The following is a 6,176-nucleotide window of genomic DNA, read 5'->3' as shown; positions in this document are numbered from 1 at the left end:
CAGCTCCAAGCAGGCGTTGGCCGGCATCAGAGCCGGCGGAGCACCAGAGCTCCGCGTGAATTCAGCAGGTACGCCCGTTGAATTAACGAAGTGGAATTTTACCACTTCGACATGGAGACCGTGGGTCCGGCCCGCAAAATGGTGGCCACCAAAATATAAAACGTACAAAAAAAATGAAGTGAATAAGTTGAAATAAAATTTGTTGGTGGTAGTTGCAACCATAGTACAAGTATTTAAAGCAAAAAAAAAAATTTACAAAAATTACAAAAAAAAACTCAAAAACTGACAACGCGCATAAATGCATATATATGCGCATACATATGTGGCGGTTACAAACAGTTAAAAAAAATGTTAATTAAAAATATAAAAGGTGGTGGTGCAGAACATTGAAAAATTAAACACTTGCGAACTAAACAAGAAATAAAACAAAATACCTGAATACAAAACAGGAAAAATTAAAAAAAAAGCGGCGGTCCCAAATTTGAACAAAAATAAATAAATAAAAAGCCTAAAATCTGAACTATGAAAACGCGAAAGTGCTGTACATACCACAGTTAGTATACGTAAAAACGCGTCGTACATTTGTTGTATAACGGCATACAAACCACGCCATCTACCAACCGCAGCTGTACCCTTAAACACGCCATGCAACCGTTGTATAACGGCATACCCACAACGCCATATAGAAGCGTCGCTAAGCTTTGGCGCGACGCAAGACAGCGTATCATTTTAGTACAGACTGCAGCGGGGGACAATCAGCGAAGAAAACAAGCAACAACAACAGCGAGTAGCAGATTCTTTTGGGTATGATGCACTACGTGCGAAACAACACAATATCTTTTTCGTAAATTCAATATGTAACAAAAGTTTTGTAATTATGTATTTCATACATTTTTCATTATATTCATTCAAATTCTTGCTAAATCTTTTTGCTCTATTCAAACTTTTGGATTGTCAAATATACTTTTAATACCTACTGTACTTATCATACCTACATACATACAAATATTTATTTATTTATTTATTTATTTATCATCAGTGAATACATATTTTCATACTGACTACTAAGAAACTATCTAACTACTAATTATTATTAAGGTAGCTTAAGAGGATATTATTTAATATCCCTCCAGAAAGTGAGAGGTCAATATCCATAACTCGATTGATTTGATTAAGCTCACTAAGAGCTCGACTGATAGGAGCATTTATGGCATAATTAGATTTAACTCTATACAAATAGAATATGTCGAAGTGACGCAAGTTCCTAGTAGGGATATTGAGAGGTATCCTACTTAGAATATCAGGACAGTCCATATCTCCAGTTATGACTTTTATTATGAAGGAACAAGAGAGATATTTTCTTCTATTATCAAGTGATTCTAATCTTAAGAGTAGACATCGCGAGGTATAAGAAGGCAAAGGTTGTGTGAAATTTAAAGATCGCAGTGCAAATTTAATAAAAATCTTTTGAATACCCTCGATTCTATTTATATATGATACCTGGGCAGGCCGCCAGATAAAGGCAGCATATTCTAAACGGGACCTAACAAAGGCAATAAACAATTTCTTATGTGTATACGGATCCAAGAAATCTGAGCTGTTTCGACGAACGAATGCTAACATAGAGTAAGAATTTGCCACTATAAAATTTATGTGGCTTGCAAACGTGAGTTTTGAGTCAAAATATACTCCTAAATCTTTAACCGTGTTCACCGTCTTCAGTTGAGAACCCGCAATAGAATAAGTAGTATTTACAGTAACAAGCTTTCTGGAAAAAATGCAATGAGAACATTTATGAATATTAAGAAAAAGTCGATTCTCGAGAGATCGGACTGTAGTGCGAAAGAATCCTCCCTTCTTGCTACGACAGAATAAACCTTCAGGTCATCCGCGTACAGGAGAAATTTTGCATGTAGGAAGCATAAACTAATATCATTTATAAAAATAATAAATAACAACGGTCCAAGGATACTTCCCTGGGGAACACCTGAACTGGCATGAAAAGATCGGGAGGACGTGTCGTCAAGTACCACCGAACAGTACCTATCACTTAAATATGATTTAATCCAAGATAGAAATTTAGAGTGAAACTCTAAACAGGCTAGCTTGTCCAGCAGAATTGTATGAGAAACTCTGTCAAACGCTTTTGAAAAATCCGTGTATACCGTACCAATTTGAAACCAAGCCGAAAAGCTTTCCAGACAGTCCTCCGTAAAAATCGCTAGATTGGAAACGGTGGATCTCCCTTTAATAAAACCATGCTGATTCGGAGATATGATATTTCGAACTGAAAAGACCATTTTGTCCTTCATAATGGCTTCAAATAACTTGGCAACCGTTGACAATTTAGCAATAGGTCTATAATTCTAAACGTCATTTTTATTTCCGCTTTTAAAAATTGGAGTAATATTTGTCTTCTTCCATTCACTAATAAAAGTACCCGAAGAAAGCAATAAATTGAAAATTAGCATTAGCGGCTTAATAAGAGCCTGGCAATTTTTAAAAAGAATGACAGATAAACCATCAATATCTGTTTGGGTTGAAAATTTCAGGGATGCAATACCCTTTTGAACATCCACCTCAGATAAGGATAACGAGCCAAACGAAAGAGAGGAATCCGATGCACTTGAAGTATTTAGCTCAAATCCATCATCAGCAACAAAATTGGCACTAAAAAATTCAGCAAACAGATTAGCGGCATCTTCCGCCGAATCCGCATGCTTATTATTATAGACCATCGAGGTTGGTATATTAGATTTAGATTTAATAAATGGCCTAAAATCTTTCAGGTTAGTTTTAATATTGTCCTCGAAATTTTTTATATATTTTTTTCGAGGGGCTCTATCCATTTTTCTAAACTCAGAAGAACAACTTTTATAACTATAGAAATACAAGGTATTATTTGACGCTTTGAATTTTTTATAATACTTATTGCAGCGATTTTTGAGGTACTTCAATTCCTTAGTGTACCATGGATGCTTGTATTTTCGGTTGGAAAATATTGGAATATGCGCCATACACAAATTATGCACCGTGGACCTAAACAATTCAAAACTGCGGTTAACATTAACGCTAGTAAAGATGCCATCCCAGTCAAGCTCTAGCAGTAGATTATTAAATTCTTCAAAATTGCATCTGTTAAAATTAAAACTAACACGGTCACTTCCCAGAGAGATATTAGAAAACTCGTAGAACTCAATAGTGAGTACTAAAGGAATATGATGAATGCCAGCCGAAGAAATTGGCAAGCAACACTCAAAAAGCTTAAAGTTAAGATTACTAGATATAAAAATTAAGTCTAGAATTCTATTACATTTGTTGTAATAACTATTGATTTGACAGAGGTCAATACTTAAGAGGTTGTCAACTAAATAAACTTCAAAGGAGTTAGTGACATTAAAAGGCGTTAGAAAATAGGAGTTGTCCAAATATGACCAGCTAATATTACTTAGATTAAAATCACCGAGTACACACAGCTGATGATCCCCAATCCTTGAGTGTAAGGAGATGATGTTGTCAACATGTGCTCTATACAATGAATCGTGACTGCTTGGAGGAATGTAGGAAGCGCAGATGAATACCTTCCCTAATGAACCAGATAAACGGACACAAACTTGATCTAGAAGCGTGTCATTGTTGTCCAGCCTGACCGAAGTAGCACGTAGCATTCGCCTTGCAGCGATCAAAACACCACCCCCTCTGTTACAAGCGGTTTTAGTAGAATCTCTGTCCTTCCGAAAAACGTCATACAAATTAGGGTCGAAGAATTCAGAGTCGAAGAAATTTGTGTTAAGCCAGGTTTCAATCAGCACAAAACACATCATAAAACTCCTGTGAGCTCAATTCGCTTACAATATTAGATTTGGTCCTCATTCCAGAAACGTTTTGAAAATATACATTGATATGTTTTTGGCTTTGACTTTCAGACGTAGAGGCAGCTACGATTTCGCTGTTTGATCTTCCTTCTGTTGAAAAAAACGGAAAGGACGCACAGTAACATATTCCGGCAAAATTTCCGGATTGAGCAGTGTCTCCAGTAAATTTTCCATAACACCCAGTTTGAAATTAACGCGCTTTAATGTGTGCTCCGGTGTGCCCTTCTTTACAAGCCTATGGCATGACAAAAATTGTTTTTCAATATTGGCGTGCTTCACAACATAGGCTATTATGTCGTCGGATGTAACAGTAGGCATAAAGGAGGCCAAATGAATCCACCTAGTCTGCATAGCAACTTTGAGATCCACGTTGACATTAGAGCCAACCACACGCAAACTATTTGTATTTTTGTGGTTTCTGTTCGATACAGTGATCCAATCGGATTTACTAGCATTATGCTGCGGGGATGCTGTAGTAATTTCAGTTTCAGCTGACGGCATTAAACGTTGGCGCGATTTGGCCGCCTTTTTGCTCTTGAGAGGGGATATAGTACCAGCACCAGCACACGCACCTGGTAAAGAAGGGAAATTAACTGAAGAGAGAGCAACATTATCGACAGCAGCTGATTGCATGTTGGACAGTAGAGCATCAACAGAAGTAGATTCTTTAACCGCTGATGATAAAGCATTGGCGGGAACCGACAGAGAGCAAGCAGAAGAGAGCGCGTCACTGACGACAGCAGGTGACTGCAAGTTGATCGGCAAACCATCAACAGACGCAGATGAGTAGCAAGCATCGGGAGAAATTTGCAGTATGGGTAGACAAGCATTAGCAGTAGCCACAGTAATAGGTTTGTTATAATCAACCAACTTGTCAACAGCAGCATTAACACACGAACGTAGGTCGTTAAACTCAGTCTTGAGTAATGTAATCACATCATCTTTTTCTTGCAGAGTACGCTGCATAGCAAGCATATCAGAATGCATACTTTCTGTTATACTCACTAAATTCTTGTTTTCTTCGCACAGGGCAGTAATGGCATTGAGCATATGTGCATTCTCCGCTCGTAGAGACACGATCACATTGTACACAGAACCCAATGTTATTTGCTGGTTGTTATTAGGTTCATTGGTATTGTTGTCGCGATGCTTAACGGTGGTAAACGACTTCACAGTCGCATTAGTAGACAAACCAGATTCGGTGATGTTAGAGATGTTGGTAGCCCCGCCATCTAAAACGACGATGGGTGGAGGCGAACGGATAGAATCACGGCGAGAATTCGAGCCAACACATGACAAATAAAACAATACGCTGCATTTCGCGCACTGAATTTTATTTTTTAGTTGAGAGCGATCAACTTTATGGCCACAAGAGCAAGGCATTATTTAACTTAGAAAAAATAGAAAATAATGCAAATTTAAATTAACAAGAGTCACTGTCTCATTTAGTAATGAACTTATGTCGTTTCACACTTTAAAAGTCACATTCACGCTTAGCTTTGTAGGAATCACAAAGAAAAAATTTTTGACGAGCAAAGCAAAACACGTCCGAACAACATGACGTTAGCAGGGCACGTCCGAACAACATTAATATTAATACACATTTTTATCTATACACATATGTATATGTTACTGCTTTTTCTTCTGGAATTTCAGCTTCAGTGGTACAGTGAGGTACAAATATTAATATGTTTTTTAAACGTAACTTCAACAATTTAAAGTTTTCACTAAAATTGTTCTTCAATTCTTTGCAACATTAGGCAAAAGTCAGATTTTGGAATTTTCATTAATTTTTCTTTTTTTTTCAAATATTCGATAAAAATTTCATACGAATTTTCGCCTGTGCCATTGCCGTGCTTTTATACTACAACTTTTAGAATTTCGTTTGAAATGTGGTAAAATATTTCAACGATTATAATTATCAGTTTTCTATGCCGTGGTAGCCAAACTTCAAATATTACAAATTGAAGAAACGCCTTGCGTTACGATTAGTTCACCGAATATAAATTTTACCGAATATACAAACGATGTAAAAATGGCAACACCTGAGCAAAAGAAATCTTTCATTAGCTTGTGTGCATCTATAATCCGAGAAAACTATAGTGGTGACCCACTATCGCTCGACTCATTCATTGACAAAATAAACTTAATAGAAGAATTATCGGATGAAACCTTAACTACAACATTTATAGCATTTTTAAAGTCAAAACTCGAAGGCAAAGCGCGTGAGGTTTTGACCAGTCAAATAATTTCGGTTGATCAAATAAAAGTTGCGCTACGTAGCAGAATCAAACCAGATAA

Source organism: Rhagoletis pomonella, unplaced genomic scaffold, assembly GCF_013731165.1.
Source record: "Rhagoletis pomonella isolate Grant_MI unplaced genomic scaffold, Rhpom_1.0 Rhpom_scaffold_00014, whole genome shotgun sequence".
NCBI classification, from domain to species: Eukaryota; Metazoa; Arthropoda; class Insecta; order Diptera; family Tephritidae; genus Rhagoletis; species Rhagoletis pomonella.
This window is presented reverse-complemented; position numbering follows the sequence as displayed.